This window comes from Pseudophryne corroboree, chromosome 9, assembly GCF_028390025.1.
Source record: "Pseudophryne corroboree isolate aPseCor3 chromosome 9, aPseCor3.hap2, whole genome shotgun sequence".
In the NCBI taxonomy this organism is placed as follows: domain Eukaryota; kingdom Metazoa; phylum Chordata; class Amphibia; order Anura; family Myobatrachidae; genus Pseudophryne; species Pseudophryne corroboree.
Genome location: NC_086452.1, coordinates 23,411,110 through 23,436,829, shown reverse-complemented (window position 1 = coordinate 23,436,829; position 25,720 = coordinate 23,411,110). Strand labels below are relative to the sequence as shown.

Sequence of the window (25,720 nt, the reverse complement as noted above, 5' to 3'; positions counted from 1 at the left end):
CAGAGGTAATGACAGATTAGATAACACAAAGCTCAGTGTAACATTACTTTGTTTGTACTATTTTCTGTTCATATATTTTGTACAATGTAAATGAGCGCACTAACCCCTGTGTAAACCAGGTCAAAAGATCTGGCTGTTGTTCCTGTGCATCTTTAAACAAGAGGAATTGCAACGCCAAATTAAATGCTTTTCAGGATGTGTGTTCAGAACCATGTTTAAAGAACAAGAACTTCCGAGGAATAACTGCAGTACCTGCGATCCTGTAGGAAGACACCAGGGGCCTAATTCAGACCTGATCGTAGCAGCAGCTTTGTTAGCAGATGGGCAAAACCACGTGCACTGCAGGTGGGGCAGATGTAACATGTGCAGAGAGAGTTAGATTTGGGTGGGGGGTGAGAAATTCCTTTGTTTTTCTTGTCTAGAGTAACCCCCTCCCGCAGCACCTGAGGAATGTTACCAGCTTGATTAGAGCAGTTTGCCATTATTTATTGCAGTCTCTGCCACGCAGAAGCTTACAATCTATGCACCTGATTCACAGTTGTGTGTAAGCCTGATGGATTCCGCACAACTCCGATGTGTACCGATCGGTGCATGCTGAGGAACTATTGGCCCTCATTCTGAGTTGGTCGCTAAGTTTTTCGTTCGCACAACATATTCGCAAAGTTGCGTTAGTGTAGTAAATTTGCGAACATCCGCCCCCAACGTATTTTTGCACATTCGTACGCAGTATTACACAAAGTGGGCGTACGCCAAATGACATCGCAGCAATGCGAAACCATCGCAGCATTGCGAAACTATCGCATTAACACATACTTCATCGTAAAATTACTAAGTTTTAGTATATTTACCCATCCATGTTAAAAGTGCACACTTTTGTGGACAAACGCACCACAATGCTTTTTTTTCCCCTATTCAGTGGAATTACACCTTTATGTTAAAAGTCCACAAGCCCTCCTCAATTACGAACCCAATTAGTGTAATTAATGTCAATGGTCCTGACCAATTAAGTCTCCAAAGTAAACCAGAAGAACACTTTGTAGCTCTAATTGGCCAGAAACATTGTTGTTTAAATTTGTAAAATATAGATATTGTAATTTTTATTGTTATAATGCAAATGTTTGAAGTATTGTGTATATGTGTAGTGTGTGAATAAATGTCTTTTCATGTATTTAAAAACCATAACCTCCTAACGACTTTTGTGTGTGTAGAATTTTGTGTTTTATATTTTTATTTTTAAGCTTAAGTAAGATGTGTGAACTGTTTAAGGTCACCAAGGCAATGTGCTGTTCCTTTATAGCATAAATAAGCACAACACCCACTTAACTTCAACAATTTTTTATTTTTTTTTATTTGTTTTTTTGTTTTTTTAAGAAACTTTTAACAAAATTAAAATAAAAATATCACAGATTTTTTTCTATTGCCTCGATATCTGCTAACACTTCCCTTAAATGGGCTTTCATCCGCCCTAAAAGTTCAGGCAAAGTGCTGGGATCTCCAACTGCAGAATCTGAAAAGAAGAGTCAAAGAAAACATTAATAACTTACTCACATTACCTATTATACAAGCAGGGCACAAAGCACACTTTAATGCAGGCCTGTCCAAACTGATGCCCTCCAGTTGTTGTGAAACTACATAGACCAGCATGCCTTGACACAGTTTTGGGGACAGAGAATGCAAAACGGTGTCAGGGCATGCTGGAATGTGTAGTTTCTCAGCAGCTGTATGTCCGCAGTTTGGAGAGGCCTGCTTTAATTCCTAAGTGACGACATCATGGCTGTTTTCAAGATAAATCAGTAGCAGAACAACACACAAGCCTGCTCAGCAATCTTTTTTTGTTTATTACAAGAAAGTGGACCACACCATGGGGTACATTTATTACTACTGGAGTTCTATTTAAGAAGGGACGTTGCCCATAGCAACCAATAAAATTATACATATTATCTTGTAAAAGTGGACTTACAAATTTAAACTATAATCTTATTGGTTGCTATGGGCAACGTCCCATGTTAAAGAGAACTCCACTTAAGTAGAAATGTTACCATCAAAACTGAGCACAGATAAACCATGTTGTCCTGGCAACCCTGTTGAACTAATGAGTGTCGACCTAGAGTGGACACACAAAACATTGCACACATAACACTACATATAATGACACTCTTTAAAAATTCAATGCAACATGTACACCATGAATAATAACTCTTTTTTTTTCCCTTGGTAGCGTATTCCCAACAGTACAACAGGGCATGTTTTGAGATTGTAAGTCTAAGTAGGTAATCATTATTGTAAAAATGTAAAAACACTTACTTTCCTCCACAACATTGTCACTTAGCCCATCTGGGGCTTCTTCTGCCCATTCGCTGGGTGGTGATGCCAGCTGGATGGGGGAAGGCGGCTGGATGGGGGAAGGAGGAGGGATTGGGGAAGGAGGAGGGATGGGGGAAGGAGGCTGGATGGGGGAAGGAGGAGGGATTGGGGATGTTATTTCAGAGGGTGGGTCTGATTGAGAGGGCGAGGGGGGCGGAGAGAATGTTAGGCCAATAGAGGGTGAGGGGGGCTGAGAAGGTGATTTGGAAGTTGAAGGAGAAGGGGTATGGGAAGGAGGAGAAGGGGTCACAGAAAGAGAAGGAGAGGTGGGGTGAGAAGGGGAGTGGAAAGTGGAGTGGGCCTGGGAAGCTGAGGGTGACTGGGAAGCTGAGGGGGATTGGGAAGCTGAGGGGGACTGGGAAGCTGAGGGGGACTGGGAAGCAGAGGGGGATTGGGAAGCTGAGGGGGACTGGGAAGCTGAGGGGGATTGGGAAGGGGAGGGGGAGTGAGAAGGGGAGGGGGACTGGGAAGTGGAGGGGGAGTGAGAAGGGGAAGGGGGCTGAGATGGTGCCTCATGTGTTGCTTGCCGTTGTGGTCGTCCTATAATGATATTTGTGTTAAAATTTAATTTGCATGTTAAATTACATACTAAACAATTGTAAATTTCACTGTTCTGTTCCATGTAAAAGACACAGTGGTTTTTTTTAAACAAAAAAAAAAAAAAATCCTCTTCATGTTGCCCACAGCAAACTAAATGAGTCCAAACAATTATTTGGACGCTCATTCCTTAATCTATTCCATTGAGTCATATTGATTGGTCTAGGCAACATCACCAGATCACTATTCAAGCCACCTTATTATATAGACAGCACTGATCAAGTTTTTTGGTACAGTTTCCTGCCTGGTTTTTTTTTCTGGAAAACATGCACTTGTTTGGTGACATTTTGCTACAGTCAGTACTGTTTGCCCTAACCACACACACTGTCCTATTGTAAAAAAATGTTCACTCAGTGTTGCAATTAGCCTACCACTTAGTGTAAATTTGCACAATTTATGCTATTAATCTTATGTAATGTAACTTACTGCGTGCATGCATTGCGCGGATTTGCTGCCGGATCTCCGCCAACAGCTCTGGAGTCCTCCTGCGGAGATCACTCCATCTCCTCTCTAACTGTATTATTGTCCGCCTGCTGCGGACGCGAGAACGCAGCAGGCGGCGGACCTCCGCGTAGGCCTCGCGCTTAACCCGATTTGGGATGAAGCGCCCAACGCGGCCTACGCGGCGGTCCATCACCGCAACCAGGACGCGGAGCTCCTGCCTGGTGAAAGGTGCCGCACGCATCATGGCAATGGCGTTTTCCTTATTTGGGCATATATTTATAGTGTCTGCTAGCATGTGATTGGTCCAAAATCTATGCTGTAATTTCTAATAACTTTATTGATCTTTGCAATGCTGGGAAGAGCAGAGTGTTAATTAGCACGAGCGGAAATACGCATTCGCAGAAGGAATTTAAAAAAAATTAAAACATAAAACAAAACAAACAGACACAGACACACACACAGTTTTGGGTAAATTCAGATACATATCTGTGTACTCACCACAGTTTGTGTGATCATTCAGCTGGACAGTCACAAAGTGGACAACATTAAGTTTCATTTGTTTGTGTGTTTGTTGAAATAAACAGGATTTTAGGATAGAAAACAAATAAGGACACTATTTAGCAACATCACAGTATTGTTTTTGCAAATAACACATTGTAAGCTTAACGTGTTAACGGATTTAGTGGCAAATAAATATTACATATTCCAACGCCAAAAAATAATTACACAATGGCCTTACAATAGCAAACAAAATGACAAAATTATTCAAAATACAAAAGCATACTGTGGTTTTATTTTGATTAAAAAAGAGAATCTTAAAACACTATACCTGAAATATTCCGCAACAATGCTTGCCCTGACTTGGCTCCCCCTCTGTGTAACACTCCCCCCACCGAAGTGTCGGACAACCCCTGGCTCCTCATCAGGCAATTCCTCTGTCTGAGGAAGCTCTACGCTACTCCTTACCGCGATGTTGTGTAGTATAGCGCACAGGACCACTAGTTTACTTGCCATCTCCGGCGAATACATGATGTCGCCACCAGTGCGGTGGAGCACACGAAACCGCCCTTTAAGGACCCCAATTGTGCGCTCCACCAGCTGCCTAGTGGCAGTAAGCGCGGAGTTAAATGCCGTCTGTGGTCCTGGCCTGGGATTACGGTAAGGAGTCATGAGCCAGGGGGTGCAAGGATATCCACGGTCTCCTGTTTGATGATAAACCAAAATTAGAAATAGTCTATTTTTTAAAAAATTAAAAAATTTTACAAAAAATTGTGCAACAACTCACCCAATAATCACATGTCTGCTCGTTGACTTGATCTTAATCTGTGCCATATCCCTGATTGTCTAATGACATACGCATCATGGGAACTTCCAGTAAACTTTGCATTCAGGGAAAGGATCTGGAGGGATGGCCCACAAACAACCATTACATTCAGAGAATGAAACAGTTTCCTGTTTCTATAAATTTCTTCATTATGTTTTGGTGGCTGAATAGCTACATGTGTGCCATCCACAACCCCAATAACATGTGGGAAGCGACTACCACCTTCCTCAAATTGCCGCTTCACCACATCTAGGGCACCAACATCCAAAGGCATAGCAATAAATTGCTTCACACGCTTTAGGAAAGCCTGGCAGACACGCCGCAGGACCTTACTGAACTGGCCCTGCGACATGCCAACCAGGTCTCCTACCACATGCTGATAAGAGCCTGTAGCCAAAAAATGTAACACAGCAAGGAATTGTGTCAATGGTGGTATTGCTGTAGGATACCGAATTTCAGACTCCAGATCACTCTCTATTATGGAGAGAGTGTCTAGGATTAGATGTGGTGGCAGCCTGTATCTACGTACAACCACATCATCTGGCATCCCAAAAAGTAGGACACGGGGTCGGAAAATTGGTGGCCTAGCACGCCTCCGTTGCCTTGGTTGATGAGGAGCCGGTTGTGGTTGTGGGGCTGGCGGTTGGGGTGGGAGTGCTGGCGTGGGTTGGGGAGGTAGGGCTTCGGCAGCGATAAATATTGACATCACACACTTTAAAAAATAAAACAAAAAAAGGTTGAATAAGACAAAAACAAAGTCCAAAAAATATACAACCAAAATTTTTTTTAAAAAAGGGGGTGTCAACTTACTGCAGGAGCGTAAGACATTTTTTCTGAGTTCAATTCAGGAACAAAAGGAATATTATCACAAAAAAGATAAACAAAATTATTTTTTTGATGAAAGCTACATATGTTAAATGGTAATTGTTAAAAATAGTATTAAAAAAAAAAATCACAGCATCAAACACATCACAAACACCTACTAAAAAATAATGACTAATTGGTTTAAAAAATTACAATAAAACAAACAAAAAGTTAGCCCTTTAGTAGCTAGTCCAGCCAAGAACAACACTACTTTGCTGATCAATCCTGGTAAAAAACATAGCATTTATTAACAAGATGGAAAACAAACATTATCAAAACACTTTGAACAAACACAAACAGGCACCAACACAGGCCCAGGGAACTTACCAGATCCAAAATAAAGAAAGGACCAATTTGTGTTAGATAGCACACAAATGTGAAATAATAGACTAGGATTACGTCACCCAAAACAATTCTCCTACAAGAGACCAAAAATGACAGTCAAAAACAACATACAGACCATTAACACAAACAGGCACCAACACAGGCCAAGGGAACTTACCTGATCCAAAATAAAGAAAGGACCAATTTGTGTTAGATAGCACACAAATTTGAAATAATAGACTAGGGTTACGTCACCCAAAACAATTCTCCTACAAGAGACCAAAAATGACAGTCAAAAACAACATACAGACCATTAACACAAACAGGCACCAACACAGGCCAAGGGAACTTACCTGATCCAAAATAAAGAAAGGACCAATTTGTGTTAGATAGCACACAAATTTGAAATAATAGACTAGGGTTACGTCACCCAAAACAATTCTCCTACAAGAGACCAAAAATGACAGTCAAAAACAACATACAGACCATTAACACAAACAGGCACCAACACAGGCCAAGGGAACTTACCTGATCCAAAATAAAGAAAGGACCAATTTGTGTTAGATAGCACACAAATTTGAAATAATAGACTAGGGTTACGTCACCCAAAACAATTCTCCTACAAGAGACCAAAAATGACAGTCAAAAACAACATACAGACCATTAACACAAACAGGCACCAACTCAGGCCAAGTGAACTTACCTGATCCAAAATAAAGAAAGGACCAATTTGTGTTAGATAGCACACAAATTTGAAATAATAGACTAGGGTTACGTCACCCAAAACAATTCTCCTACAAGAGACCAAAAATGACAGTCAAAAACAACATACAGACCATTAACACAAACAGGCACCAACACAGGCCAAGTGAACTTACCTGATCCAAAATAAAGAAAGGACCAATTTGTGTTAGATAGCACACAAATTTGAAATAATAGACTAGGGTTACGTCACCCAAAACAATTCTCCTACAAGAGACCAAAAATGACAGTAAAAGCAATGAAGCACAGGTTTATTTGCACAAATGGACTAGCAAAATATATATGTGTAAAAAAGACTAACAAACAATCAACATAAAATAAAAACTTTAAAAAAAAAAAAAAAACAACAAGACGAATTCCAGAATACTCACAAACGTAAATTCACAGACAAAATGCTACACTGTCTATATTCTAAACGCAAACGAAAGGACAAATGTATGCTTGACAATTACTCACTTGGAAAAATCCTATAGCACCTTCACGCACAAGCCAACAAACTCAACAGTGAAAGAAACTCCAAACTACCTACACTCACAGTGTGCAAAGTAGGCCCTTAAATAAGCAGTGCAATCAGTAACCAGATTAACATTGTACACCTGTGTGAATTAACGCGACGCACGTAGGTATAAATAAGCACACACCTCGGCGTACACACGTCATCGCAAACATGGCTTCTCGTGAGCAAATCGCAGCAGAGATGGACCGCATTGCAGAGCAGCAGATGGCATTGCAGAAAAAACGCCTAGATTGCCAAAGGCGCATGTTGGAATACGCCTCTGCGGATGTTGAAGAGGCAGGACCTAGTACTCTGCAAATGTCTGCTTCTGAACCCCAACAATTGAGTGGGGATACCCTGCCACACACACATAGGTACCAAACTGAGGGAGAATTGGCTTTAGCCACACAAACACAACAGACAGAAGCTGCTAGTGAGGAGGAAGATGGTGATGACCAACAAGAAGAAACCTCACAGGCTACCTCCAGACGGAAGAAAAGACAGCCTGCATTCACTAAGAGGGAGTTGCGTGTTTTGGTCACGCAGGCCATGTCCAAAATCCATAGAGGGCCAAAAAACATGGGGGCGGCTTCAAAAGATCGCATCTGGAGAGACATCACAAAATCTGTGAATGAAGTTGGCTCTGTCGTCAGAACATCACAGGAAGTGAGACGACGGTAAGTGCATCTTGACAGTCATTTTTCTGTGATAAGTTGACTAAAAAATGTAGTTACATGTGATGTTATGTCTAGCAAACACAAGCAGAACACGTGTCCTATATATTAGCTTAGACAAATAATAAGACTCTACTTTGTCCCTCTTTCACAATACATATGTAGGTGGGCCGACTTCAAATCCCGCCTGAAGGCAAAGAGGGCTGCGGAGTGGAATGCCTCAAGGGCTACAGGTGGAGGAGCACCTGTCGCTGTGGAGTATACTGACTTGGAGGAGATGGCGATGCCCTGTGTCAGTTATGAGGAGGGCCAAGGGGTGTCTCATATGGACACGGACCTGCCTGAGATCCTGACGGGACATGGCTTGGAAGGTAAGTTTACACATTTAGTTGTCTGTAATTTTGACTGTATTTATAATAATAAACTAATTTTGTATCCAACTTTTTCCCCACACATTCTTCTATTTGCTTGCCACAAAACACAGCACAGGGGGGTGATCCGTTTGAGTCACAGGACGGTTATGTGGTTGAGGCTGAGGTGGAGGGACCTAGTGAGTCTGGCAGTGTGGGCCAACAAATCCCACCTCTGCAGGTTCCTACTGGCCCCCCCACCCAACCCTCTGCTATCCCGGAGATCCTGCTTGAAATCGCTAGGTATGGTGAGAGCCTAAATCGGTTTCAAGACGGGGTCATCCGGGAGGTAAGCCAGATAGCTGTCCGGCTCACTGAGCACCGAACCTGTGTTGAGCAAGGTGTTGCTCAACTCTGCCAACGTCTGGCAGAGATCAGGCAGGGCCAAGAACTTGCCTCCTCATTCCAAAGCCTTGCAAATAACATCTTGCAAGGGCTCCAGGCCATCGCTGTCTCCCTTGCCCACAGTGGCAGAGAGCCACCCACATCGGCTCCCTCCCCTGCCCCTGCCCAGGAAGAACAGCCCACTGGGCAGGCCCAACGAAGGTCGCTCCGCAGACCTTCCAAAGAAGAACAGCCTCAGGCGGGGAGAAAAAGAAGAAAATGATGTCTCTCCAGATGGGCAGCACCCATGTTTTTGATGTTGCCTCTATGTATTTTTGGAGTTGGCTTGTGTGGCCAGAATGGATAACTCCCTCTTAGTGAAATGTATTCTTTCTGTTTGGATGTATTGTAGCCTGTGAGTTTATGTGTATAAACACCAGAGCCATCTTCCTCTTACTAGTGTGCTATGTATTGTTGTGTTTGTGTGGTGGATCCTAATTCTTTCTCATTTGGTTTAAAATTTGTGTGTGGCAGGGTGTGTCATGTTTTATTTATGCTTAAAAAATATACTTTTGTCAGAAGCAGAATTTTGCAGAGTACTGAGTTCTGCTATCTAATGATTGTCAGTGCCATCTGCTTGCTGCTTGGTCCATCTCTGCCTGTGCGACTCACGTGGAGCTATGTTGTTTAAATGTTGTGAAATATTATTATAGTAATAAAAAACATATTTTAAAAATTTGTGCAGTTTCTTCAAGGTAATGCAGTTCCAGAAAGATTAGGTCAGCATATAGACACTTGTAGACCAATCTGCTAATTCTCCTTAAAAATTGCAAAAAAAAAAAAAAAAAAAAGGTATGCTTTGCACCACACTTTAATGTCCATATTAAGTAAACAGACACGACGCTTTTTATAAATATCTATGGTCAACAGGACATCATTTCAAACATTGTCAGATATTATAATCAAATATTATTGTGACTTTTAAGACTAAATTAAAGTGTATGCTGCATTATGTGGGTGTTGGATTATTTGTAAAAAATGTTGCAGATTTCAAACACTTTCACAAATATTTTCACTTGTTTGTATTTGGGAGTCTTACACACATTAAAACAAGTTTAAAAAATGCTTACACAACAACTTCAACAAAAATCACACCCTTATTTGGCAGTGTGTGAGATTTATATGTGAGTAGAATAAACATGTAATGTGTGTTCAGACAATTGCTGGTTGGTAACTTTCATCTGCTCATTAATTAACAAGTAATTGGACATCAGATGAATGTGCTATCCAATTAACTGCTAATTACTGCATACACACTTGTACCAGTACTTCGCAAATGTAGAGTAACTGCAGACCTACTCGGCTGCTGCGTGAATGTTGCTACGGTTTCCTATGTTAGTTTTAACAGCGACAATGTTTATTTGCGAAAAACACGCCCATTGCGAGTTGCATACTCCCACACTGTACGCCCACTTTCACGCCCATGTCGGAGCATTGCGAAGTCTCGCCTCTGCCACGCCCACGCCACTCCTCGTTTTCGTTTGCCAGTTACGGCTTTTTTTTTTCTGAGTAATTTTGCACAGTTGTCGTACGTATGTACTCGCGCATGCGTAATCACGCATTTGCGCATGCGCAGATACTTACATTTCGTACATTTGCGTTGCGAAGACTCTTAGCGACCAACTCGGAATGAGGGCCATTATGTATTAAGCCTTACAGTGATAAAGTGGAGACAGATAAAGAGAGATAAAGTACCAGCCAATCAGCTTCCTGTCATTTTTCAAAAACAGCCTGTTACATGACAGGAGCTGATTGGCTGCTACTTTATCACTCTTTATCCATCTCCACTTTATCACTTTTTAACACTTAATACATTTGGGCCTTAATTTCCTATCACATAGTTAAATGTTTTTTAAGAAGCCAATTAACCTACAAGTGTCATACGTACCTATTGCCCTAGAATATCCGCAAGACTCCCAATTTTTCAGGTAGTCCCCCAGACCCTCTGAAGAGTGTGTGACTATCCCACATCCCACCCATTTACTAGTGAATTGGAAGGATAGATTGAGTATTACTGGGAATTGCGTATAACCGGAGCTGGTTGGTTGGTATTTTATCTCTCTCCACCTGACGATGGTTATTAAACTGAAACATTGAATTACCACTAGTGTATGGTCTGGTTGTTGTAGATAAGGAGAGTGCCGTCTGCTGTATGGAGATGATAGATAGATAGATAGATAGATAGATAGATAGATAGATAGATAGATAGATAGAATAAAATTATTCATTATACATATTATAATATAGAATATACATTTTCTGTTTCAATACGAACATAAATCGTGAATAACTGATCTCATATTCCTATGGACAGAGGTGTATGAAATCTAAGATATAACGTTGTTCGCTCGCTAGCTGCTTTTAGCAGCATTGCACACGCTAAGCCGCCGCCCTCTGGCAGTGTATCTTAGCTTTGCAGAATTGCGAACGAAAGATTAGCAGAATTGCGAATAGAAATTTCCTAGCAGTTTCTGAGTAGCCCGAGACTTACTCCTACACTGCGATCAGTTCAGTCAGTTTCGTTCCTGGTTTGACGTCACAAACACACCCAGCGTTCGCCCAGACACTCCCCCGTTTCTTCAGACACTCCCGCGTTTTTCCCAGAAACGGCAGTGTTTTTCCGCACACACCCATAAAACGGCCAGTTTCCGCCCAGAAACACCCACTTCCTGTCAATCACACTACGATCACCAGAACGATGAAAAAACCTTGTTATGCCGTGAGTAAAATACCTGACTTTTGTGTAAAATAACTAAGCGCATGCGCTCTGCGAACCTTGCGCATGCGCAGTAAGCGACTAATCGCAATATAGCGAAACTCGCCAACGAGCGAACTCGGAATGAGGGCCAGTGTTGGAGTTGGCGGCTGTATCTTGCTGGAGTTGCTGAATGGGACGTTTCTGCATGATCGGATTTCTGGAGAAGGCACATACATTCCTCTAGAGTAGGGAACAGCTGCTCCCTTGTGTCATCTCCCAGCCCGCAGAGTAACTCACAATAGAGAGAAGCTGTCAGTGTGTCAGGAATGTGACAGGACACTAGTGACCCTCACATTGTTGTCTCTGGGAAGCTGGGGGGGGGGGGGGGGGGGGTAAGTTGGGGGGGGGGAGCCGTCAGAGGTAACAGTATGGAGAGCACGTTGTGGGGCAGACGGTAAGGTGCGGCGGTGGAATACAGCAGAAGATACCCGAGGGTGCGGCACGGGTGGCGGCTTCCTTCTCATTGTGGGCCTGATTCATAACCAAAAAAAGGAACAAGCAAACCATAGTGCAATACAAGGGGGGCAAATGCATTTATGATTTTTGCATGCAGGGTAAATATCGGCTGCTTTTGCATGTAGCCCACAGATGCTGGACAGCTTTATTTATTCATTGCAATTTAGAATTTACCCCTTGCCAAAACCATGTTGCACTGCAGGCGGGGCATGCTTGCCTGTTCTCCCAGAATGCCCAAACAGGAAGGCAAGTCTCCTGGTAGCCCATCGCTACCGGATGAGGTTGGCAGTCTCCCCAGTAGCCCCATATCCCGGATGAGGTTGGCAGTCGCCCCAGTAGCCCCATATCCCGGATGAAGTTGGCAGTCTCCTCAGTAGCCCCATATCCCGGATGAGGTTGGCAGTCTCCCCAGTAGCCCCATATCCCGGATGAGGTTGGCAGTCTCCCCAGTAGCCCCATATCCCGGATGAGGTTGGCAGTCTCCCCAGTAGCCCCATATCCCGGATGAGGTTGGCAGTCTCCCCAGTAGCCCCATATCCCGGATGAGGTTGGCAGTCTCCCCAGTAGCCCCATATCCCGGATGAGGTTGGCAGTCTCCCCAGTAGCCCCATATCCCGGATGAGGTTGGCAGTCTCCCCAGTAGCCCCATATCCCGGATGAGGTTGGCAGTTTTCCCAGTAGCCCCATATCCCGAATGAGGTTGGCAGTCTCCCCAGTAGCCCCATATCCCGGATGAGGTTGGCAGTCTTCCCAGTAGCCCCATATCCCGGATGAGGTTGTCAGTCTCCCCAGTAGCCCCTGTCAAAGTCAGAAAAATGTCTCTATGCACGTTGCCATATTTGCACCTCATGCTGGTCCGTGCTGCGCATGCGTGCGCTTTCCCGTGATAGCGCATACCCGCTGATGCGTGCACCCGCTCGCATCGGTATGCGTATTTACGGTAAAGAGTATGTAGTCGTAGCGAGCGACCCAATCGTTACATATTTTCACAATTAATGTAGTTTGTAGATCATGGTCCCTTTGATAGTTTCTGAAAGTTTAGTTAATATAGAATGTCCCTGAGCTGAGGAATCCCTCTTTGTATTGTGGGAAGGGTCTAACAAGAGCCATGCAGCAGTGTTTGGTACCCATCGGAAGAGTATTTAATTAGCAATGTTCCGGTGTTGGTTTGGAGCGTATTAATCGCTCGTGCGAATAGTTATGGACATAAGAAGTTTATGTCCATTTCTATTATTTACTCATACTCAGGTATGCGGCGGGAAACCTAGTCTCCCACCCACCTGAGTTGTTTGAAATCGTCACAGCCCACCTGTATGAATCAACCTATGACCTTTTGTTATGATACAGGGCCGAATTCCGACGTCCAATGGACAATGGGATTGTAGGGACTATGAGATTGCATTGTGTGTGGGGCATAAATAGGCAGGCCGACCACATCCAGCTCTCACTCTTCAACGGTTCTCATTGCTGAAAATCGGGTGCTGGATGTCCAGGCGCATGCGATCGTTTACCTTTGTGCGTAAGTTTTCTCTCCGTAATCATTGTCTTACTGTGAGCCAATTTCTCTCATCTCTCTCCATTTCTCTCTCTCTCTCTCCTTTCTCTTTTCTCTCACATCTCCCCTAGACTAGTATTGAATTGTATTAGATAGTATTGTATTTTGGTTAGGAAGTCTCTGTTATATTGTAGTGTATCATTTGTACTGTTATCCCCTTTTACAAGTATATTAGATATAATACAGTTAATAGGCTTTGGACCCTAAACCAGTATCTGTGTATTTTCTATAGTGTTAAGTGTTCACTTGAGCGTCGGTGACGCTCAAGCAGCTTTGTAGTTAGTCAGGTTACACAAGGTTGCACTTACACCCTGTACTCACATTAAGGTATTCTGTGCATTTCATTGGTATAAGGTTTAGACATAAAGGTATAGCGTTGTGAGCGTCTGCGCCGCTGGTGATCTCCTCGTGGTCTCGAGCGTCCGCTACGCCATAGCGAATCATTACTCTAGTCATAGCCCTTAACGTGCTGTCCTGTGATCGCTGGGCCGTGAGCGAACGTGACGCTTGAGCGTCTCGCCTACGGCGGAGCGATCGTTACGCAACCAGCGTACCCGTACGGTACTTCTTAAGTAAACAGCGTACAGTGTTCTTAGACTTCATAAAGGGTTGTTTATACGACAAAGGAATTTAGCATTGTCAATTGGGGGCTCGTCCTATCCTTCTCATATCTGCACTAGGTAGATCAGCAGACATTATCCCCCCAGCAAAGGGTGGGAGGTTGTCTCGCAGTGCTGACGGGATAAGCGTCTGCTTCGCTTAGATAAAGAGTGCTGAAGGAATCCGGGAACCGGAAGTAAGAACAAAACGCTTGTGTCTTTTAAAACTGTTTTATTTCTCTTCTGTCTTGCGTATACACGCACGCATACATATATATCTGCATTTCTTTTTCAATTTCGTATATCACTATTCCTGTTTGCCAATTTTTATAGTTGATAGAAAGTGCTAAAAGAGATTTGCTGTTATTTCATAGTAGAGGTAATAGTTAAAGTATAGACCAACACACGGCTTGTCTGGGAGATAAGGCAGTCAGTGTGGTGTGCGGTAGATGATCAGGGATCATCTACATTGATAAAAATAGAAATTGTGTTACGGTGGATCTTTGTTTTGCGTACACGTGTCCCTAACAAAAGACTTGTGTACGCAATCCAAAGGCAGACGCACGCAGCGTACGTTACGCAACGTAGCGTCCGGTTACGCCCACGTAGCTCAAGTCACGAAAAGTTGAATTAGCGCAAAGCGATAATTAGCGCAAAGGCGATAAGTAACGCACAGCGGTAAATAACGCGACGCGGTAAATAACGCAAATCTATTTTTGGAAAAATCTGAAATTTAGTCTAACAGATCCTGCTCCAAATTGGTAACACTGCTGGGCTGAAGAAAAAATTTCTGCGCAGAAATAGATATAGAAACAAAAGTGTACATGTGTTGAGTGAGTGTGTTTTTATCACATAAGTTTATATAACTTAGAGGTTGAACCAAAAGGAAAGTCGGGTACTCGTCAAAGGACATACGTGTAAGTGACATATACGGTGGCTAGGGAGGCATCCCTGGTTAAATAATATTTGAGCATTAGAGTATAGCGGACCATAAGGTAACAGACCAGGAGGTCATTAACAGACGGTAACAGACCAGGAGGTCATAAGGTAACAGGTTAAATAGACAAAGAGGTCCGCTATAAAGGTACAAGAGGCACAACGCCTGGGGTGTTGGTGCAGAACCCATATAGGCCACAAGCTCTTGCTGAAGGAATCGCGGCCGGAAACATCGATTCCATTGATCTTTCAGTACATGACAAGTAGTGCTTATGTACTGAACGATTGGACCGCACGTAACTGTGTGCAGTAGTTAGTAATCTGACCTAATACCATTAGAGTAAAGTGGTCACAAACGCTATTTGTACATTCTGACGTGATTTGTGTAATTTTTTATTTTTGGAAGGGAAGTTCGCTGGTCACTCAGGAACTATCTAACAACCCCACCTTTACTGGAAAGAGTAAGTGTCCTGCGGGTAACCCTCATATGTTCCAGTAAACAGAAGGTTCCATAGGGGCCCTGTATCGAGTACGCCAGCACCATATCGGTGTGATCAGGTCGTATTGGTCGAGGTGGGCGAGTGAGTGGGGTACTCGGTAAACCGCCACCGCCGGCCTATTTTTGGACAATTTGGTTTGCTGTAAGGGTTCGCTGAAGACCGTGATATAAAGATCACAGGAGTAGTAAGCAACACCTGCAGATTATGGGGGCCAATTGTTCAGGTAGGGGGCGATCAACCTTGGTTCGGGTTGATTCAGAGAACCGACCCGTCGGGTCGGCAAGGTACATCATGTGTGAAAAATACGGAAGTCACACAGAATCTTTATGTGATGAATGGGAGAGAATGACTGTACAAGACAGGGACAAATTCCCAAGAATAGGTAGCTTCAGTCCAGAAGTGTTACAAAATTTAAGGAGGAGGATATGTCTCGTAAAATCAACAAAGAGACGAATTCAGCATCATGATTATTTACAGTTATGGCACCAGGAAGGTGAGATACAGAGAGGTTTGGCTCTGGCGGCAGGATCTGGGGCAGTCAGTAAGCTGATAGCCACAGCCCCTCCTCCACCATACATTGCAGGAGAGAAGTTGATTGCGGAGAGAAACGCACTGGGTTGTAAAACACAAACACTTAGTAACCCTGTAAATGTAAATGATGTTAACCAAGTAACTCATGCAATTATTAACCCGTGCAAGTTGTACCCTGTTTTGAACTTTCCTCAGGAGTGTGATCAAGAAGACGATTCGGCAACAATTTCAGCTCTCTCTCTTGCGGCCACCATAGCAGAGACCACAGTAGGCACAGCGACACCCACGAGATTAGCGAAAGCCCCTAGCGGAGGGATAGGTGAGGTCGTGTCAACGGGTAAGTACGGCACCATGCACTACACTGAAACAATTGTACCACAACAAGCTGTAGAATCTACACAGGAAGAGGCTGTTAGAATTGCTCCTGTAAGGGTAATAGCAGTTCCCAATGGAAAAACAGATGTGTCTGGAGCCACTCCCATAAGGAACATTGCCATGTACACTCCATTTTCCCGAATGGAATTAAGAACAATAGTGTCCGAATTTCCTGACCCCAGGAAGGACTTAGTTGCTAGCCAAAAATACATCAGGGATCTAGGCAACACTGTAGAACCCAACAACAAGGATTGGCAGATACTGCTAAGAGCTTGTTTACCTTCCAATGTCGACGCAACTCAATTCTTAGCTGACTGTGCATTGGATAAAGATGTACCGCTTACAGACGTGTACAACAAGGATAATGTAAAAAGGATAAATTTACAGCTAAAAGAGTATTTCCCAGCCGTTGTTAAATGGAACAAGATATTCTCCATTAAGCAAAAGGAGTCCGAAACGGCAACAGAATATTTTCACCGGGCACTATTAGAAATGGCAAAGTACACTGGTATAGAAGACATTAGGACCAACCCAAACCACCGAGAAGTAGCAGTATCTGTACTGATGGATGGTTTAAAAGAAACATTAAAAGCTAGGGTACAGACCACGCAACCATGCTGGCGAGGTCTGTCAGTGTCCACATTGAGAGAGGCTGCTATTGATCACGACAGAAACATCACTAGGCACAGGGAGTCGCAAAGTGATAAGTTGATGTCAGTAAGTATACAGGCGCTGACCACAAGGCAGCCTGCGTATGTACCACCGAATCCTGTGGGTAAGGCAAGTGTAATAACATGTTTTTCTTGTAACAGACCGGGACACTATGCACGAGAATGTAGAACAAAGAGTGTACAAAGATCTTTTCAACCCCCTAGACAACGACACGACACACGACATTGGGAGCAGGGTCCACAGAGGCGGAGTTTCGAGCCACATACAGGGGAAACAAAAAGATATCCCCCGAACAGAGATTGGCATGCCTCTGGTAGTTCCCAGCTAACCCCCTCACAAGTAGTCGCTGCCAGCGGGATTCAGGGAGGTCAGCATACCCACTAGGGGTGTGGCCATACCTGTAATCTGCAGCCAGTTAAGTTGATTGCCAGTCTTGGAAGTGAACCAGAGATTGCAATCAATGTAGCTGGTAAAACTTTAAACTTTCTTGTAGACACAGGGGCGGCCAAGTCAGTGATAAATTCGACAGTGGGCATGAGAACCACTGGTAGGACAATTCCAGCCATGGGAGTAACAGGAGTAGTCCAGCACTACCCTGTTAGCAAACCAGCCGAGATTACAATAGGGCCTTTGCATACCAAGCATTCCTTTTTGCTGGCTGCATCGGCACCAACTAATCTCCTGGGTAGAGACTTACTATGTAAAATGGGTTGCGTCATTTATTGTACTCCTGAAGGTGTATTCTTGGACATTCCTGAGAATCACGCTCAGGAGGTACGAGACATGTTAGACTCCCCATCAAAATTAATGTCACATTCCATTATGACAAATAGGAATCCATCCCAAGTAGAAGAGATGACATCTCAGATACCAGAGTCACTTTGGACAAAAGATGGACAGGACACTGGATTAATGGCAAACGTAGCTCCAGTAGTTGTACAAGTAAAAGATGGTAGGATAGCTCCAAAAATCCCACAGTATCCTCTGAAGCCAGAGGTGGAGTTAGGAGTTTTCCCAGTAATAGAACGCTTGCTGCAACAGGGCATTCTAGTAAGAACGTCCAGCACAGCCAATAGTCCCATCTTCCCTGTTAAAAAGAGTGGGGGGAGGAGTTACAGGCTAGTGCAGGATCTAAGGGGGATTAACAAAATAGTTGAAAGTCAGTTCCCCGTAGTGCCTAATCCAGCTGTCATCCTAATGCAAATTCCTCCCACTGCCAAATTTTTCACTGTTATTGACCTCTGCTCCGCTTTCTTTTCGGTACCTCTGCACCCTGACAGCCAATATTTGTTTGCATTCACATACAGAGGAGTCCAATATACGTGGACTCGGTTACCCCAAGGTTTCATAGATAGTCCAAGTATATTTTCTCAGGCTTTGCATGATTGTTTACAGTCTTTCCAACCAGACAGTGGATCAGTATTGATACAGTATGTGGACGATTTATTACTGTGTTCAGATTCACTGGAAGCATCTCTGAAGGATACGAAACAGCTCCTGTTTCATCTTTCAGACACAGGTCACAAGGTTTCCAAAGACAAGTTACAATTATGCCAAACTAAGGTAAAATATTTGGGACACTGTCTAACACAAGGACTGAGACACCTGACCGCTGATAGAATCCAAGCCATTAGAGACATGACACTGCCACAAACCCAGCAACAGATCAGGACGTTTTTAGGAATGTGTGGGTATTGCCGTAATTGGATCCCAGGGTTTTCCATATTGGCGTTACCTTTGCAGGAAATGGTCTCTTCAAACAAACCTGATCGGATTTCGCATACAGACGAATCCGAAACAGCATTTGAGAGACTCAAACAGTGCCTAACGCAGGCACCAGCACTAGGTATGCCAGACTATGGGAAACCCTTTGAACTATACGGAACAGAAAGTGCTGGGTGCGCAGCAGGTGTACTAACCCAAAAACACGGTGACGCCAGCAGGCCAGTCGCATACTACAGCGCCCAGCTAGACACGGTAGCGCGATCCCTCCCCACATGCTTGCGTAGCGTTGCGGCGATAGCATTGCTAGTGACAAAAAGCGAAGATGTCGTGCTAGGCCACAACCTCACAATCCATACACCACATGCGGTATCTGCCTTATTGAATTCTGCCCAAACCAGACACGTCTCATCAGCAAGGTTTACAAGATGGGAATTGGCATTAATGGCCCCAGTAAACATCACCATAAGGAGATGCAGCGCATTAAATCCTGCAACATTTCTACCAGGTGTGCCTGGTCAGACACAAAGGGTGGAAGGTGAGAGTGATGGGGAAGGAGGATTTAATGCAAAGGAAGATACACATGATTGTATGGAATATTTGACCCAAAATTTTACCGCAAGGCCTGACATCAGTGACAATCCACTGGAAGATGCAGAACTCACGTTCTACACTGACGGTAGTTGTCATAGACAGTCAGACTCGGGAGACTTGTGTACTGGATACGCAGTCGTAGATGACCAAGACACCATAGAAGCGGAACCGTTAGGCCCACCTCACTCAGCCCAGGTTGCTGAACTGGTCGCCCTAACCAGAGCATGTGAATTGGCTAAGGGCAAGTCAGCCAATATCTACACCGATTCTAGATACGCCTTCGGGGTAGTACATGATTTCGGAGCCCTATGGCGCCTCAGAAATTTCATGACGGCAGCTGGTACACCGATAGCGCATGCAGCTCATATAAAAAGGCTTCTAACAGCGATACAGGAACCCGACAGAGTGGCTGTTATCAAATGTAAAGCACATACATATAGTCAAGACCCAGTGTCACTTGGTAACAGCCGAGCAGACGAAGCCGCAAAGCTTGCAGCTGCTACCCCCATACAGACAGACACCACACAACTGATGGTATTTAATACCATCAACACACAAAAGTTGTGTGAGATGCAGAATTTGTGTTCCACACAGGAAAGAGCAGTCTGGAAGGCAAAGGGATATGGCCAGGAGTCCTCAGGGCTCTGGACGGATGGACATGGTAAACCAGTGGCCCCCAGAGCATATCTTCCATGTCTGGCTGAAGCAGCTCACGGGCTGACTCATCTAGGCAAGGAGGGAATGTGCAAATTGGTAAGAGCATACTGGTGCGCCCCAGGATTCTCCTCTCATGCGAGTAAAAGAGCAATGTCATGCCTTACCTGTTTGAGAAAGAATATTGGAAAGGCAATACCTACAGAACCATCCCATATCCCACCTGCCGGCGGCCCTTTCCAGGTAATACAAATTGACTTCATTCAATTACCCCCATGTCGAAATTTGAAATATGTACTTGTCTGTATAGATGTTTTCTCGAATTGGGTCGAAGCTTTTCCAGCAGCTACAAATACCGCTATGTTTACAGCTAAGAAAATTGTGCAGGAATTTGTATGTAGATATGGTATCCCTAGAATCATTGAAAGTGATAGGGGTACCCATTTTACAGGTGATGTCTTTCAAGGAATGTGTAAATTAATGGGTATTGATAGCAAGCTGCACACTCCGTACCGTCCACAGGCGAGTGCGAAGGTCGAAAGAGTGAACAGCACTATTAAAAATAAATTGAGTAAAGTAATGGCAGAGACAGGATTGACGTGGCCAGAAGCTTTACCCATTGTTTTGTATAGCATCAGAACCACTCCCAGGTCCCCTCTTAATCTGTCTCCTTTTGAAATCTTGTTTGGTCGACAACCGCATGTCATGATTAACCCTCAGGATGATTTGAAATGTAACAATGAAGTAACTGTAAAGTACTTGATTAACATGAGTAAGCAGTTGAGGAATCAAAATGATAATCTGAAGTTGGTGATTCCTGATTTACCAGATAGTAATTGTCATGACATTGAACCTGGGGATTATGTAATGATACGAAATTTTCTACGCTCAGGTTGTCTTATTGATAGATGGGAAGGACCATACCAGGTCTTATTGACTAGCACCACAGCATTGAAGGTTGCTGAGAGAGAGACTTGGGTCCATTCATCCCACTGCAAAAAGGTTGCTGATCCAGAGAAGTCCCGTGATAAGGAACAGACGGTAGAGGTTGTATCACTGGAGTGTCTGTTCCAGGAGGACTGAGGCGGCACCTGAGCCTTGAAGACCGAAAGCAGTTGTCGACTCCCCTCTCCCTTTTATTGTTTTTCTCCACTTCCCATCCCCTCTTCCTTGAAATTTCTTTTTCCCCCTTCTCATTCTTCTCTATTTCCTCCTCAAAGATGGACTTGCCCCAAGAGACTGTGATCCGGATTTTGATGTTAACCGTGATGTTGACCAGAGCAGTCTGTTCCGGCGAGAGTACCATAGAGGTCGAGAGAGGTTCTGGAATGGGTTTCGATTATGATGATGGAAGCGTAGTTTTCCAAGATCAACCAAACCAACAAGCAAAGGCGAGTATCAGAAAACGATCCGATAGCATTGATCATAGAAGAAATTGTGACGGATTGTTAGCTGAAGAAAACTGTATCTGTAGGTTCTGTGATAATCTGGTTGAAGATGGATGCATAAAGAAATGCCAATCCAGTTTTAATATCCATATGGACCGGCATCCATTGAGTGACTATCACTCTTTAGTGGGTAACGTGTTAAACCAAACAGATTGTTGGGTATGCTCTCAAGTACCTCAGGGTCATAGCAAATCAGGGCTAGTACCATTTCCTTTAACGTTAGGGGAGGTACTTGAGCTAAGTGGTGGGAGACCGGTGGACCGGAGGTTTAATATCTCCAGCCCTCCTAGTTTGAAGCTCCACCAATACCATGTGGATAGGTCCCTCTTATGTTTCAACATCTCCAATCCCAGAAAACCGGGAAATTGGGAAGTGTCGTGGAGCAATTTAACCATGACCTTTTCACACAGAGCAGATAGAATGCCTACAGATACAGAGCTTGTACGCCACATAGCCAGTAGAGGAAAATCTTTCCGGTATCGATATACCTTAGGAAATAGGATTACTAGAGTTGGAGAGGTATCACCAGGATACTGTGCACATATCGTACAAACTGATACGTGCATTAAGCAGATGGAAGAATTAGGGTCAGGAGATTTCACCTGGAAGGTTTGTAACATGGTAATGTCCTTCTCCGTCCCATATGTTCTCCCCGATGATGCATATTTCATATGCGGGAGAAAGGCGTACAAGTGGCTTGCCCCAAACTCTGAAGGATTGTGTTATATTGGAAAAGTATTGCCTGAAGTGATGACTGTTACACATGACAAAATGAAGGACATACACCGTGGTGCCCAAGCTCCTTATACTCACACTCATTACGAGCACCGAGTTAAAAGACAACTGTCAGAAAGGTTAGAGCATCCGGCCTCTGATCTTATCCATGAATCCACCGGGATTCAGGTTCTGGTAGCGTTAGATTTCACTCGCACCGCTCGAGGAGTGATGAACTATAAATACATTTCCGCACTCGCCAATTTGTTAGATAATATCACTGAAATGTATGATGACACGTTTAGATACACTGGAAGAGAACTTCAAGCTTACAAAACAGAACTAGTTCAGCATAGGATGGTTCTTAATTATCTTACAGCAGTAACAGGCGGATATTGTGTTACATTGGCAACACAGTACGGCATAAAGTGTTGCACGTATATCACAAATAACACCGAGGATCCGGTAGAGGTCATAGACCAAAAGATGGACGATATTCTCCAATTGAAGTGGGAATTTCGTCGAAAACACAATCTCACCCTTGCTGCTGTAGGTAATGAGCTGACTGGTTGGGTGTCATGGTTGAACCCGCGAAATTGGTTCTCCGGTTTGGGAGACTGGGCTCAAGGAGTCATAATGGATGTTGGAAAGTTTCTACTATGTATCTTGGGTGTCGTTATATCGATTGGATTGATATTTAGATGCGGGCAGGCTTTAATGAGGTGCAAACAAAGTACAAAAGTGATGAGTTTGAGGAGTGAGGAAACTGTAATTAACCTGGATTTGATTTATGACCCAATGATAGAAACCAGAATGTGATGAAAATGCGATTATACGGTCCGTTTCTTTCACCTGTTTTTCTGCTTTTCTCCAAGATACAAAGACCCCCTTGGACGAGGAAGTTGACGAGACGCTATACAGACAACAGACAAGCACCAAAGATGAAGTTTTGACAACCTATGATATGGACACTTGATGAACTTTGCCATGGATCCCCAGTTTCCCTAGTATTTTTAAACTCACGCTAGCCCAACATTTTTTGTAAATCTGATGGCACTGACAAAGCTATTTGCTCATGCCCAAGGAGCAATACAGCGCAAAGAAGACGACTCTCAACAGATACCGAACACAACTTCAACGACAGATGTACATTTCCCTGACATAGAATATCATTGCATTTTCCATAAGTGTTCTTTATCTTCATCTCTACAACCCTCAGGTAATGACACACATAGACGATAGGGAATACAGGCACAGATATCAGCAACCACATACCTCCCCCATTCATGTATCATCAACTAAAATGTGCATCCCCATTTTGTTACAACTGAAAGCCGAAATGAGCTCGGTAAAGTTTGACAGCCCATCCACAGACCCGTACCACGGGATAAGAAGGAATTCAAATGTATACTTCGCAATACCTCGAAGCTTGATTTACCACACGTACGGCACGATGATACGTGACCCTCCAAACATGGACTCATACACACATGCTTCTGCTATCTCACTAGGTCATACCCTCTTCACACCTACTCCTCTCTCCTTCCTTACCCCACCATGGAAATCAATTAACCCCTGACTTACATTTTTCTCCTTTTTTTTAAAATGTTTTAGAAGGTGGCAGTTATTATTGACTGCCAAAGGGTGGACTGTCAAAGTCAGAAAAATGTCTCTATGCACGTTGCCATATTTGCACCTCATGCTGGTCCGTGCTGCGCATGCGTGCGCTTTCCCGTGATAGCGCATACCCGCTGATGCGTGCACCCGCTCGCATCGGTATGCGTATTTACGGTAAAGAGTATGTAGTCGTAGCGAGCGACCCAATCGTTACATATTTTCACAATTAATGTAGTTTGTAGATCATGGTCCCTTTGATAGTTTCTGAAAGTTTAGTTAATATAGAATGTCCCTGAGCTGAGGAATCCCTCTTTGTATTGTGGGAAGGGTCTAACAAGAGCCATGCAGCAGTGTTTGGTACCCATCGGAAGAGTATTTAATTAGCAATGTTCCGGTGTTGGTTTGGAGCGTATTAATCGCTCGTGCGAATAGTTATGGACATAAGAAGTTTATGTCCATTTCTATTATTTACTCATACTCAGGTATGCGGCGGGAAACCTAGTCTCCCACCCACCTGAGTTGTTTGAAATCGTCACAGCCCACCTGTATGAATCAACCTATGACCTTTTGTTATGATACAGGGCCGAATTCCGACGTCCAATGGACAATGGGATTGTAGGGACTATGAGATTGCATTGTGTGTGGGGCATAAATAGGCAGGCCGACCACATCCAGCTCTCACTCTTCAACGGTTCTCATTGCTGAAAATCGGGTGCTGGATGTCCAGGCGCATGCGATCGTTTACCTTTGTGCGTAAGTTTTCTCTCCGTAATCATTGTCTTACTGTGAGCCAATTTCTCTCATCTCTCTCCATTTCTCTCTCTCTCTCTCTCCTTTCTCTCACATCTCCCCTAGACTAGTATTGAATTGTATTAGATAGTATTGTATTTTGGTTAGGAAGTCTCTGTTATATTGTAGTGTATCATTTGTACTGTTATCCCCTTTTACAAGTATATTAGATATAATACAGTTAATAGGCTTTGGACCCTAAACCAGTATCTGTGTATTTTCTATAGTGTTAAGTGTTCACTTGAGCGTCGGTGACGCTCAAGCAGCTTTGTAGTTAGTCAGGTTACACAAGGTTGCACTTACACCCTGTACTCACATTAAGGTATTCTGTGCATTTCATTGGTATAAGGTTTAGACATAAAGGTACAGCGTTGTGAGCGTCTGCGCCGCTGGTGATCTCCTCGTGGTCTCGAGCGTCCGCTACGCCATAGCGAATCATTACTCTAGTCATAGCCCTTAACGTGCTGTCCTGTGATCGCTGGGCCGTGAGCGAACGTGACGCTTGAGCGTCTCGCCTACGGCGGAGCGATCGTTACGCAACCAGCGTACCCGTACGGTACTTCTTAAGTAAACAGCGTACAGTGTTCTTAGACTTCATAAAGGGTTGTTTATACGACAAAGGAATTTAGCATTGTCACCCCATATCCCGGATGAGGTTGGCAGTCTCCCCGTAGCCCCATATCCCGGATGAGGTTGGCAGTCTCCCGGTAGCCCCATATCCCGGATGAGGTTGGCAGTCTCCCAGTAGCCCCATATCCCGGATGAGGTTGGCAGTCTCCCCAGTAGCCCCATATCCCGGATGAAGTTGGCAGTCTCCCCAGTAGCCCCATATCCCTGATGAGGTTGGCAGTCTCCTCAGTAGCCCCATATCCCGGATGAGGTTGGCAGTCTCCCCGTAGCCCCATATCCCGGATGAGGTTGGCAGTCTCCCGGTAGCCCCATATCCCGGATGAGGTTGGCAGTCTCCCGGTAGCCCCATATCCCGGATGAGGTTGGCAGTCTCCCCAGTAGCCCCACATCCCGGATGAAGTTGGCAGTCTCCCCAGTAGCCCCATATCCCTGATGAGGTTGGCAGTCTCCTCAGTAGCCCCATATCCCGGATGAGGTTGGCAGTCTCCTCAGTAGCCCCATATCCCGGATGAGGTTGGCAGTTTCCC

The 25,720-nt window shown here is 44.1% G+C and overlaps 2 long non-coding RNA genes across 2 annotated transcripts in view; both read right to left on the bottom strand.

Moving 5' to 3' along the window:
• The window catches only part of LOC134957289 (uncharacterized), a 64,969-nt gene that overhangs the window by 4,971 nt on the left and 34,278 nt on the right, over positions 1–25,720 (bottom strand). The window lies entirely within an intron of this gene.
• Positions 1,407–5,407, bottom strand: LOC134956636 (uncharacterized). The gene is made up of 5 exons (XR_010186040.1): positions 4,691–5,407; positions 4,235–4,607; positions 3,904–3,925; positions 2,305–2,904; positions 1,407–1,507 (listed from the first exon to the last, which is right to left on the bottom strand). It is a non-coding gene; the product is annotated as an uncharacterized LOC134956636 (long non-coding RNA).